The following is a 14,289-nucleotide window of genomic DNA, read 5'->3' as shown; positions in this document are numbered from 1 at the left end:
TGTTGGTTTTCTTTCTTATTTTTTAGGTCTTCCCTGTGATGTTCCCGAAGCCAGTGTTTCCATTCCCATTCCCTCCATGTTTAGTCATATATGATTCTCTACGTTATATAGTCTCCTCAATGTTTGTTAAGTTTCCTTCCACTTTGTGTCATACGTTTACCATACTGTCTTTATTTTTTTACTTTTCCCTCATTGTTCCATTGGTAAACCTTTCATTTCTCGGTGCCCCCTCCTAGTTCTTTGAGGCGGTTGTCTTGTTCTTGCCCCCCGTCCCACATTATTGCTCTTTGTGTCCTTGTTCAATATGACTAAAGCCTGTAGGCTTTTTGTCATCTTTTCTTTGCTAGCCCTCTGTGGGTTACTACGCTCCCTCTTTTTCCTCCTCTTTTTTTCCCATCTTCCTCTTCTTTTTCCTCCTTTCTTACTTCGACCTCTGATTCTATTTTCTCCCAAGTCTCCACTTTGTCATCTCCCTTCTATGGTACCTCATTGTTCAACCAACCGCTCCCTTTCGAGTCCATGTAAAACGACTAACTCTATTTCCTTTCTTTTCTATTATCTCTCAACTTTTATTCCCTTTGCAAATTTACATTTTCTTTTCCTCCTTGCCCTTAACTTTCTCTCACTCTTATTCCTAAAACTATTTAAATTTTGTTGATGACTAAGTTTCATTTAATTTCATGGAATGTAAAAGGTGTTCGAAATCCTGTTAGAAAACAGAGAGTGTTACCTCATCTCACAAGATTGAAATGTCATATCGCATTAATACAAGAAACACACCTTAAGCTACAAGATTTATCCTCACTACGTAAACAATGGGTTGGAGAAATGTTCTTCTCCCCTGCAGTAAATAATAAGAACGGTGTGATTATTTTGTTTCACAAATCTTTAAATATTCAGTTACAAAATGAATTTCCAATGGCTTAAATTTTTGGAATGAATTTTTTACTCTTCTATCTTCCCATGTTTCAGACAATTTGATTGTAGGTGGAGACTGTAATCAACTAATGGACCCCTTCCTTGACCGGCGATCCCAAACTACATATACCCCTAATAAGATGCAGAAAACGTTCCACAAAGCCATTATCTCGAGAGGTCTGGTTGACTCATGGAGAGCCTCTCACCCTGACTCACTAGAATTCTCATTTTTTTCTACCATACATAAATCACACTCCCGTATAGACTACATTTTCCTTACTCAACACACTCTCCAATTTATGACCAATTCTGAGATTGGATCCATTCTCATTTCTGATCATGCCCCTATCATTTTAGACATGGATTTTCCCACCACATCCCCTACATCCCATAGTTGGCGATTTAATAACTCTTTACTTCTGGACTCTCAATTTGTAGAGCAATTCAAGTCTTTTATTCAGGAATTTTTTCAAAATAATCTTTCTTCTGACTCTCAATGTCACCATATTTGGGATGCTTTCAAGGCCACAGCCAGAGGCTTCATTATCAACTTCGTTTCTCGTAGGAAAAAAAGGCCCTTATAGAATCCTCTCTTGTTTTAAAACAAATCAAAGTACTTGAGCATCAATATTTCACTACCGATTGTCCTGACGTTCTGTCATCTCTTATTAAAGCCAAAATGCAATACAACAAACACTCTTGGGATTCTGCGTGCAATAATCTTCTTAAATTTAATGCAAAAATGTACAGCGGATGGAAAAAATCAAACAAATCCCTAGCTAACTGCCTCAAAATCAAAAATCTAAAATTGTTGCTATTATAGATAACTCTGGAACTCGTCACGTTACAGACACAGAAATTCTTGATTGTTTTACTCAATATTATACTATTCTTTACACTCCAGAATACACCCCATCATCTGAGCAAATGGACTCCTTTTTTCAAACCATCCCTAAATCTCCTGACAATCCTGTAGACTTTATACCTCTAGACACACCCATCTTAGAAAGTGAAATCTCTAACGTGATAAATTTATTACCCGAGGATAAAACGCCTGGCCCGGTGGCTTCACCCTCTTCTTAATTTTAAACAATTTTTAACCCCCCCAACTACTCACATTGATTAACCACTTTCTCACTTTTGGAGAGTCAAGAGGATCTTTCAATCAAGCTATGTTGTGTTTGATTCCTAAAAAAGATAAGGACCTCTCCCTCTGCAAAAATTATAGGCCTATTTCCCTCATTAATACGGACTGCTACATTTTTGCTAAAATATTAGCCATTCATCTTAATAATGTAATCCATGATCTCATTAATATTTACCAATCTGGGTTTGTCAAAGGTAGCTCCGTTACTGATAATTCCAGAACTTTCCTTAATATTATTCACCTTGCTTCCAAGATGGACTCACCAGTCGCCGCCATCACATTAGATGCTGAGAAAGCATTTGATAGGGTCAATTGGGATTGTATTTTTGGTGCGTTAAGATGGCATGGTTTTAGCCCCTCTATTATTAAGTATATTCAACTGTTATATTCCGCCCCTTCTACTTCCATTTGTGTCAATGGCCGCCAATCTAAATATTTTCAACTACTTAGGGGTACAAGACAAGGTTTTCCCCTTTCCCCACTTTTATTCATTCTTGCTTTGGAACCCTTTTTAGATAAAATTAGACATTCTCCACAGTACACTGGTCTCCAATTAAAAAATATTGACATTAAATTTACTGCTTATGCAGACGACATTTTATTATATATTTCCAGTCCGTCCACTTCCCTGCCTGCTCTTTTCTCTTTATTACAAGAGTATTCAATAGTTTCTGGATATAAATTGAACATTGAACATTGAAGTTTTACCCTTAAATAAATGAATTTTGTCTTTCTCATATGTTTCACGGCTCTGGTTTTGAGTGGAATCCTAAAAGTATTAAATGTTTGGGTATCCTATACGCCAACACCATCAAAGAAACTATCAAGATTAACCTTGCCGAAATACTCAAAAAACTCCAGCCTTACTGAAAGCTGGTCCCCCCTTTTCTTATCCTGGTGGGGCAGACTGGCCACAATTAAAATGATGCTCCTTCCAATTATACATTTTTATCTCTCAATGCTTCCGGTTTCTCTTCTGCTCACCTTTTTTAATAATATCAACCGCTCCTTAACCAAATTTCTTTGGAATAACCGTAAAGCCAGAATCTCTCTCGTCTTCAACAACCCAAGGATTTAGGTGGAGTTAACTTTCCCAACTTTAGACGTGATCACTCTTCGTTTACCTTGAAACAAATTTGGACTTTTTTAACAGACTCCCCTGGTACTCCTTTAATGGCTTGGAGTTTGTTAGAACAAGCCCAATTCACGCCATTTACATTTCTCACAGCTTTTCGTTTATCTCAACCTCGGAAGCGTTTTTTCACACCCATTTTCTCCCATTCCAAAGCACTAGCATCTTCTCTGTTTCAAACTCATCTTCCCACCAAGGATCAACTTTTACATACTCCTTTGTGGTACAACAAATCTTTGAAGATCAACAAAAGAGTGCTTTTCTGGAAGGAATGGATTGATAAAGGTATTATCACTTTAGATCATGTGTTGAAGGACTGTTCCCCTAGGGATTTTTCCGATATTTGTGCATCTTTTCTTACCTCCACCACACATGCCCCTCAGTATCCCCTTTTGAAGGCTTCACTGACTTATTTTCTTTCTCAGACTAATTCCTCCTCTACACTAGAACAAGTCTCGTCCCCCTCACCGGACTTTTACATCTCTTCTAAAGCAGCGTCTATTTACAAACTTCTATCCCGTTCTCCGACCGTTAGAACAAAATCTAAAATGGAACTCTTATGGGAGAAAGACTTGGCCCAAGATTTTTCCTTTCATACTTGGGATTCTATCTGGTCAAAAATAAATACATCTTCACGCTCAGCCAGCACTACACAAACTCTATATTTCTTTTACAACAGACTTTTCTTCACTCCTTCTGATATGCATACATTTAAGTTGTCAGATTCTAAGAGATGTTGGCCTTGCTCTTATGATAACAATGATTTTCTTCACATGTTTTTCCAATGTCCCTTAGTTAAACCTTTTTGTCCCGTATTTGGTTAAAACTCAATGAGATTTTATCGACAAACCTCCCTTTTGAAATTGTTAATGTGTTTCTGGGCAGTTCCTCTCCCCTTTGGGATGTACATGGGAATGTTGGCAAATTTATAGACTTGTATTTAGCTATTTCTTTTCAGATCATTACCACCAATTGGAAAGACACTCATAACAAGCTTGGTGGAACTTGTTATGTCACCACCACAGGTTGGACCGTGCCTTTGCCACTTCTGTAGCTCTGTTAATCAAAAAAGCTTTGTTGTGGTCACCTTTAACCTCCTTTCTCTCTAGAACTACTCACTGATTTTATTCAGTTTGCGGTACCACTGATGTATTTATTTACATTTTGATTTTTCCCCTTCTCTCTTTCTCTTTCCCTCTTTCCTTCTTCTCCTCTTCCCCCCCTCCTTTCTCTTATTCAAAATGTAATAATGCATTTTTCTTCTAAGTATGTGCTTTCCCCTTTTTGGGGTTCTGGACATAATCTTGTCATTTGTACGATTTATGCTAATATTTCTTTTTGCTATATGACCTTGTAGGTGGGCAGTCAAAATATCGAAAATTAAATATCGACCCACACTAATATCGAGTTGATAATATCGAAGGGACAGAATATCGAAGGGACAGAATATGGGTGGAGAGAATATCGACCCTAAGGTAAGTAATATTGATTTTTTTTAATATTGATGTAAGTAATATCGACGTTAGTAATATCGATATCAAATATATTGATGTTACTAATTTCGATGTTACTAATATCGAGATTTATATTATTGTTATGTATTTTAATATGTATTTAATATGTTTGTGTTATATGTTTTTTTGTAAAGTGTACTACTGGTTTTAAAATATATGTATACCATTTTTATATGTTAAAAAGAAAAATTACGTCAATTTTGTGTTTTAGTATCGTAGCGGGTTGTGGATTTATAGGGGAATAGGGTAGGAAGTAATTGAATTAAACTAAATCAATTATTAATTTTTAGGAATTATAAATACATTTTAATTAATGATTGCGTTAGTTCTGTAGCATGTTGTGGGTTTATAGGGGAAGAGGGTGGGAAGTAATTTAATTGTAATTAAGTAATAATTGATTTTCATTTATTTGTATTGATAATTATATTATTGTTAATTAATTATCAGTTGATAATTAATTTGTATTAATTGGTGATTAATTTGTATTAGTTGATTGATTGATAATTATGTTAAGTGTATTATTTTATTATTGGAGTGTGTTGTGTGTTTATAAGGGAATAGTGTTGGACATAATTTTCGAGGCTTACATGAACAAGTGAGCACTTTGCAAAAACTATAAATAAACGTGAACAGTTGTATTTTGAATATTTTCCACTCCAACATAATGCGAGTAAAATAAGACCAGGATTTGCCTATCTATTTTGAAAAACGAACTTACCTGCATTATGGGATATGAAGTTTAACTGACTGGTCATGTGACTTATTACTTCAAAGCATGCACATTTGCACCTTGCCTGTGATATTGCCTCCACCTGTGAACAAGGCGGCATTGACCGCCGAAACGCGTAAGGAAACGGAGGCTATTTCTGTGCTGCCAAGCCATGAATAAATGCAGTTGTTTCCAGCATCGGGCCTCTTTCTTGTTGCCTTGGATGAATTGGGTGGGCTGCTCCGTGCCCATCGCTTTTAGAGGCCGCCCTGAAGGGTCGGGGGCTCCGGTAATCGGAGGAGTTTGCTGGATGTTGAATGAGGAGCATGACCCACTTGCCCTCTCTGAACCTACGAAGGATTGTGCCACTAAAGCAAACACAGAGAGCGTTTGGAAGGGATTCGGAAGGGAGAACTCTCTTTTCTGATCGTGCTGGAGACAGGCAATTTTTCGAGGCTTACATGAACAAGTGAGCACTTTGCAAAAACTATAAATAAACGTGAACAGTTGTATTTTGAATATTTTCCACTCCAACATAATGCGAGTAAAATAGGACCAGGATTTGCCTATCTATTTTGAAAAACGAACTTACCTGCATTATGGGATATGAAGTTTAACTGACTGGTCATGTGACTTATTACTTCAAAGCATGCACATTTGCACCTTGCCTGTGATATTGCCTCCACCTGTGAACAAGGCGGCATTGACCGCCGAAACGCGTAAGGAAACGGAGGCTATTTCTGTGCTGCCAAGCCATGAATAAATGCAGTTGTTTCCAGCATCGGGCCTCTTTCTTGTTGCCTTGGTTTTAAAATATATGTATACAATTTTTATATGTTAAAAAGAAAAATTACGTCAATTTTGTGTTTTAGTATCGTAGCGGGTTGTGGATTTATAGGGGAATAGGGTAGGAAGTAATTGAATTAAACTAAATCAATTATTAATTTTTAGGAATTATAAATACATTTTAATTAATGATTGCGTTTAAGTTCTGTAGCATGTTGTGGGTTTATAGGGGAAGAGGGAGGGAAGTAATTTAATTGTAATTAAGTAATAAGTGATTTTCATTTATTTGTATTGATAATTATATTATTGTTAATTAATTATCAGTTGATAATTAATTTGTATTAATTGGTAATTAATTTGTATTAGTTGATTGATTGATAATTATGTTAAGTGTATTATTTTATTATTGGAGTGTGTTGTGTGTTTATAAGGGAATAGTGTTGGACATAATTTTCGAGGCTTACATGAACAAGTGAGCACTTTGCAAAAACTATAAATAAACGTGAACAGTTGTATTTTGAATATTTTCCACTCCAACATAATGCGAGTAAAATAAGACCAGGATTTGCCTATCTATTTTGAAAAACGAACTTACCTGCATTATGGGATATGAAGTTTAACTGACTGGTCATGTGACTTATTACTTCAAAGCATGCACATTTGCACCTTGCCTGTGATATTGCCTCCACCTGTGAACAAGGCGGCATTGACCGCCGAAACGCGTAAGGAAACGGAGGCTATTTCTGTGCTGCCAAGCCATGAATAAATGCAGTTGTTTCCAGCATCGGGCCTCTTTCTTGTTGCCTTGGTTTTAAAATATATGTATACAATTTTTATATGTTAAAAAGAAAAATTACGTCAATTTTGTGTTTTAGTATCGTAGCGGGTTGTGGATTTATAGGGGAATAGGGTAGGAAGTAATTGAATTAAACTAAATCAATTATTAATTTTTAGGAATTATAAATACATTTTAATTAATGATTGCGTTTAAGTTCTGTAGCATGTTGTGGGTTTATAGGGGAAGAGGGAGGGAAGTAATTTAATTGTAATTAAGTAATAAGTGATTTTCATTTATTTGTATTGATAATTATATTATTGTTAATTAATTATCAGTTGATAATTAATTTGTATTAATTGGTAATTAATTTGTATTAGTTGATTGATTGATAATTATGTTAAGTGTATTATTTTATTATTGGAGTGTGTTGTGTGTTTATAAGGGAATAGTGTTGGACATAATTTTCGAGGCTTACATGAACAAGTGAGCACTTTGCAAAAACTATAAATAAACGTGAACAGTTGTATTTTGAATATTTTCCACTCCAACATAATGCGAGTAAAATAAGACCAGGATTTGCCTATCTATTTTGAAAAACGAACTTACCTGCATTATGGGATATGAAGTTTAACTGACTGGTCATGTGACTTATTACTTCAAAGCATGCACATTTGCACCTTGCCTGTGATATTGCCTCCACCTGTGAACAAGGCGGCATTGACCGCCGAAACGCGTAAGGAAACGGAGGCTATTTCTGTGCTGCCAAGCCATGAATAAATGCAGTTGTTTCCAGCATCGGGCCTCTTTCTTGTTGCCTTGGATGAATTGGGTGGGCTGCTCCGTGCCCATCGCTTTTAGAGGCCGCCCTGAAGGGTCGGGGGCTCCGGTAATCGGAGGAGTTTGCTGGATGTTGAATGAGGAGCATGACCCACTTGCCCTCTCTGAACCTACGAAGGATTGTGCCACTAAAGCAAACACAGAGAGCGTTTGGAAGGGATTCGGAAGGGAGAACTCTCTTTTCTGATCGTGCTGGAGACAGGCAATTTTTCGAGGCTTACATGAACAAGTGAGCACTTTGCAAAAACTATAAATAAACGTGAACAGTTGTATTTTGAATATTTTCCACTCCAACATAATGCGAGTAAAATAAGACCAGGATTTGCCTATCTATTTTGAAAAACGAACTTACCTGCATTATGGGATATGAAGTTTAACTGACTGGTCATGTGACTTATTACTTCAAAGCATGCACATTTGCACCTTGCCTGTGATATTGCCTCCACCTGTGAACAAGGCGGCATTGACCGCCGAAACGCGTAAGGAAACGGAGGCTATTTCTGTGCTGCCAAGCCATGAATAAATGCAGTTGTTTCCAGCATCGGGCCTCTTTCTTGTTGCCTTGGTTTTAAAATATATGTATACAATTTTTATATGTTAAAAAGAAAAATTACGTCAATTTTGTGTTTTAGTACCGTAGCGGGTTGTGGATTTATAGGGGAATAGGGTAGGAAGTAATTGAATTAAACTAAATCAATTATTAATTTTTAGGAATTATAAATACATTTTAATTAATGATTGCGTTTAAGTTCTGTAGCATGTTGTGGGTTTATAGGGGAAGAGGGTGGGAAGTAATTTAATTGTAATTAAGTAATAATTGATTTTCATTTATTTGTATTGATAATTATATTATTGTTAATTAATTATCAGTTGATAATTAATTTGTATTAATTGGTAATTAATTTGTATTAGTTGATTGATTGATAATTATGTTAAGTGTATTATTTTATTATTGGAGTGTGTTGTGTGTTTATAAGGGAATAGTGTTGGACATAATTGAAATCTAATTAGGTAATTATTAAGGTGCCGATTCCGATCCGTTAAAAAAAATTACCGTACGACTCGTATCCGTATTTTTTTACGTACGAATCGTACAAGTCCCGTACAACCAGTGAAGTACGATTCGTACGTGAAAAATACATACGAATCGCTTCGAGAAAAGTCTACGAGACGTTCCCGGACAGTTTTACATACAAATCGTAAAAATTGAAGTCCGAGCGCGCAAGTACGATCCGTACCGCCCATCCGAAAACACAAGCACATGGAAAAGGCCCCGTACGGAGCGAACGCCGTACCACTCGTATCCGGGTAAACTTGTGCCCGGGATATGAGCCGTACAGCCCCCTCTCCCCCCCGCATATGTCAGCACCGTACCCCCCATGTCCGCACTCTACCCCAGCCCCATATGTGTACGCGCCGTACCCCACCACCGCACCCCAGCCCCGTACATGTACGTACCGTACCCCACCACCGTACCCCAGTCCCGTACTTGTATGCACCATACCCCACCACCGTACCCCAGCCCCATACTTGGATGCACCGTACCCCAGAGCTGTACCCCAGCCCCATACATGTACACACCGTACCCCAGCGCCGTACCCCAGCCCCGTACTTGTACGCACCGTACCCCAGCGCCGTACCCCAGCCCCGTACTTGGACGCACCGTACCCCAGCGCCGTACCCCAGGCCCGTACTTGGATGCACCATACCCCAGCACCGTACCCCAACACCATACCCCAGCCCCGTACATGTACTCACCGTACCCCAGCGCCGTACCCCAGCCCTGTACTTGTACGCACCGTACCCCAGCACCGTACCCCAGCCCCATACTTGGATGCACCATACCCCACCACCGTACCCCAGCTCCGTACATGTACGCACCGTACCCCACCACCGTACCCCAGCCCTGTACTTGTACGCACCGTACCCTACCACCATACCCCAGCCCCGTACTTGGACGCACAGTACCCCAGCGCCGTACCCCAGGCCCATACTTGGATGCACCGTACCCCAGCGCCATACACCAGCCCCGTACCCCAGCGCCGTACCCCAGCCCCGTACATGTACACACCGTACCCCAGTGCTGTACCCCAGCCCCGTACTTGGACGCACCATACCCCAGCGCCGTACCCCAGGCCCGTACTTGGACGCACCGTACCCCAGCACCATACCCCAACACCGTACCCCAGCCCCGTACTTGGATGCACCGTACCCCAGCCCCATACATGTACGCACCGTACCCCAACACCGTACCCCAGCCCCGTACATGTACGCACCGTACCCCACCACCGTACCCCAGCCCCATACTTGGACACACGGTACCCCACCACCGTACCCCAGCCCCGTACTTGGACGCACCATACCCCAGCACCGTACTTGTATGCACCGTACCCAGAGACTGTACCCCAGCCCCGTACTTGGACGCACCGTACCCCACCACCGTACCCCAGCATCACGTATGTATGAACCGTACAACAACATTGTATATGTGAGCACTGTACAACAACATCGCATATGTACGCACCTTACATACGCTAAAACGACTCGTACAGATCCAGGACACTGTAAAACAGCACAAGGAGGGTCAATTCGACTCGCACAACACCACAAAACACGTCTACAGTAGAAAAAACATCTAAAGGACTGACCTGGCACATCCAAACAGGCAAACAGAGGCCCAAACTCACAACCACCTCTTATAACACACCCACCAAAATTTCAAACCCAGCCACACCCACAAATGGACCAATAAAAAGGGCCCACACACACAAACCATGAGCCTTTGCAACAGACCCACTGCTGACAGACACCACACACAAACAACTGCACCCATACACCTTAACATACACACCTTCACACAACCTCCTTCACACAGACACCCTCTTCACATTCAGACCCACACTGTCACATTCACACCCACAACCATCCCACACCCACACCCCACACCATGCCCACAGACAAGAATCCAAAGTTCACAAGGAAGGAGCTGTACATCCTTGTCAACAAAGTCATCAGAGTCGAGCCACAGCTCTTTGTAACATTGGTCAGACAGACCAGCATAGCAGAAAAATCACGCATGTGGCAGAGGATCGTCGAAAGGGTGAATGCTGTTGTGCCCATCAGAAGGACCAGGAATGAATGCCAAGCCAGGTGGTACGATCTGCGGAGGGCAGTCAAGCGCAAAATGAACGAGGACTATGCCCAGAGCAACATCACTGGAGGTAGGCTGCCCCGCAGACCGGTACATTACCATCTCTGGGAGGAGAAGGTGATGGCCCTGCTTCCGCCGGTGGGAGTACACGGAGTCCAAAGAGTGGCAGAGCCTGGTGAGTACACAAACAACTTACGTAACATGGGGGTAATGCCATCCATACCCCAAATACACCAAATGCACGCAACTACCCCCAAGCCCTCACCTGACACAACCATACACAAAAACAACGATCATGCCACTAACATGTCCATGCCCCATTCACAAAGCAAGGCCATGCCATTTCCCAGGCTACACTAACCACAAACACAAGACTGGATGTCCGTGATGTTGGGAGGGTGGGGCTCAAAAAATACATTGTTCAACTCAGAAGCAGACATCATTGCCCTCAGCCCATATGGCCCAGGTACATACCCATGCACCATGCTCAATGCACAGGGACTGACTAAGTACTGACAAGGTAGCTGAGACTTGGCCCTTCTGTAGGCAGGACAAGGCCCTCCTGTGACGACTGGAAACTCAAACACCAACACCACAAGCTCAGATATCTAGGACAGGAACTCACACTCACTGTCATGCCAGCATGCTCCATGAGGGGACAGACACATCACCTGGGAGACCCAATGCCAAATCACACTACACCCAACAGCATGCCCTGTTACACACACCCCTTACCCAAGCACACAACCCCGGGGCAGGCAATGGATTTACCCACTCTCACAATGGACATGTGACACAACAAGATCAATCCATAGCCAAAGAAGCATCACAGCCAAAAATCTACATGCCAAACACTCATGAGAACATATCAATCTGTCCCCCGCAACATACCCATCCACAAGTGAACATTGAGAGGAATGCTAGGCACATCCATCTACCTGGAGGAACTGTGCCAACTTAATTATGTATGAAACATGGATGTCGCATGAAACGGCATTAACATTGTCTCTCTCTCACACACAGGGCAACATCATGGATCTCCCCCAACAATGGGGGGGAAGAATCACAGTCCCAGGCTCGGCAGGAAGCTGATCCCACCGGCAGCGACGACTCTCAACACTCCGTGGATGACACCAACCCACCTGGACTCTCTGGTGCCCAAGCCCCTGCAGCACCTGCTTCAGGTACATCTGTGCCAACCACCACCCCCATTCCTGCCACATCCCAGGAGACACCCAGGAGCCCTGCCTGCATTGAACAACTGAGCCAGTCTGACCTGGAAGGACAAGGTTCTCCGGGCACCCAGGAGGAGGCAGACAACCCCGCAAATGCCATCCCTCAGGGGTCCCGTAGACCCGATGTGCCCACAACGGCAGGCCAGGCTCGTGTGGGCAGGGGTGGTGGGAGTGGAGGCAGGTGGAGGCGAGAACCTGACCAGCCAGCTGAAGGGACCGGTCTCTCACACATACGCCACATCCTGGACACATACTGGCGTGACACCAGGGCCATCAGCCAGGTAGTGGAGACCCTCAAAGAGATTAAGAACCAGCAGGCCGAGCAACACGCCAGTCAACAACAACACCAAGGAAGGATGGAGGCAAGACTGGCTGAGCTCCTGGCGGTGCAAACGGACATAAGCCGTTCACTCCGTCGGATTGCCGACAACATGGGCAACCCTCCCTGTGCCACCAGGCGAAGACCACCACCAGCCACAGGGAGGGAGGAGGAGGAGGATTCGTCCGACGGAGCGTCTCAAGCATCGTCAAGGCCTGCATCTGAGGGTCCCCCGAGGAAGGTGGGTCGTCCACGGAAAAGACCATAAGAGGCAGCGGACCATCCACATCTCCCAGGTCACCTGGCCTGGCACCTGGCCCTCATGCGCAACAGCAGCAACTCATTCAATGACATTCTCTGCCACATGGACTTGCTGGTCACAGTCTGCCCAATGATGCCAAACACTGTGGGCTGGACTCTGATGACTTCAAATGACAAGGATCCCATCTCCCCCTGTGAACTTTGGATTCTATGCACACTGTATAGCAACTATTTTTCCACACTAAACACGCCCACCACCTAGAATAAAAGTAAATTTCTTTAATTAGATATTGCAGTCATTTTGCATGAGTACACAACCTACGTGTGGGGAAATGTCAAACTATGCCTGAGTGTTGAACTAACTCCAGCCATCCATACCCTGGGATCTGAGTCTGGTACAGGACACACATGGGTCACAATGTATCATCCAATACAGACATGACACACAATACTCACCCGTGATGGCCTCAAGCTGCTGAGGGGGGGCTTGCAATACTGTGCGGACAGACAGATTTTGAAGAGTATCATTAAGACGCAGAGGTCATGGCTCATGTGGATGTTCCTGGGGAGGGAGTACCAGGTATGTTTGGCCAGGTGTGAGAACTATGTCCTGCATGCTGGAGTACGGTGGATGTGAAGAATGGTGACCAGGGCAAGGTTGGATGCACCGAGTTGGCCCAACGGGGTCTTGGATGACAGACGTCCGAGGTTTGTTTTGGGTTTGGGGTTGTGGACTGCCTCCTGAGTGTGGTTGAGGACACTGAAGGTCATCCTGCAGCAGACAGTGATCCATTGCAGCTATCTCAGGTGGACGGTGATGTGGATGGGGTGCGGGATGTTGAAGCTGAAGTGTGCAGATGCACCCTGGATGTGGACAAGTTTCTCGTGAGTTTGGATGTACTTGCTCCGTAGAGGGTGGGGCAGTAGTTGACACGGCTGGTGTCGTGGACCTGGGGGATGGTCTGTCTTTCTTTGGAGTGGATCTATCTGTGGATCATGTGCATCATGCAGAGGGTGTTGCAGCATGAGGTACAGATGCTGGTGATTTGCATGGCAAATGTGAGTGACAAATCCATGATGCACATCATCTTGTGTGCGTGGCCACTGGGTGCTTGTGTAGGGCCCCTGCGGGTGGGACACAAGGAGTTGAGCCAGCTGTAAGGGGACAATCCTCAGATGATTACCTCAGTCCTGTACAAGTCCAGCCACAAGTGGCTGATGTTCAGCCATTCATCCACGGACCTCATGCCTTCTTGAATGTTGGAACTGGCAATGGCTGCGTCTTTGGTGAGGGTGAGGAGCACCTGGCTGTCAATGGCATGCGACATGATGATGAGGTTGTGTGCGCATGTGATGGTGGAGAGGGGGGTCCTGGACACATTGAAGATTGACACGCTGAGAGATGATCCCTGGGCCATGTGCCAGATGACGCCACTATACTACATGCTGAAGGCTTGAGTCCCACTCCCATGGCCTTGCTGGTGGACGGAGCCGGTGTGGAG

This window comes from Triturus cristatus, chromosome 2_1, assembly GCF_964204655.1.
Source record: "Triturus cristatus chromosome 2_1, aTriCri1.1, whole genome shotgun sequence".
NCBI classification, from domain to species: Eukaryota; Metazoa; Chordata; class Amphibia; order Caudata; family Salamandridae; genus Triturus; species Triturus cristatus.
This window is presented reverse-complemented; position numbering follows the sequence as displayed.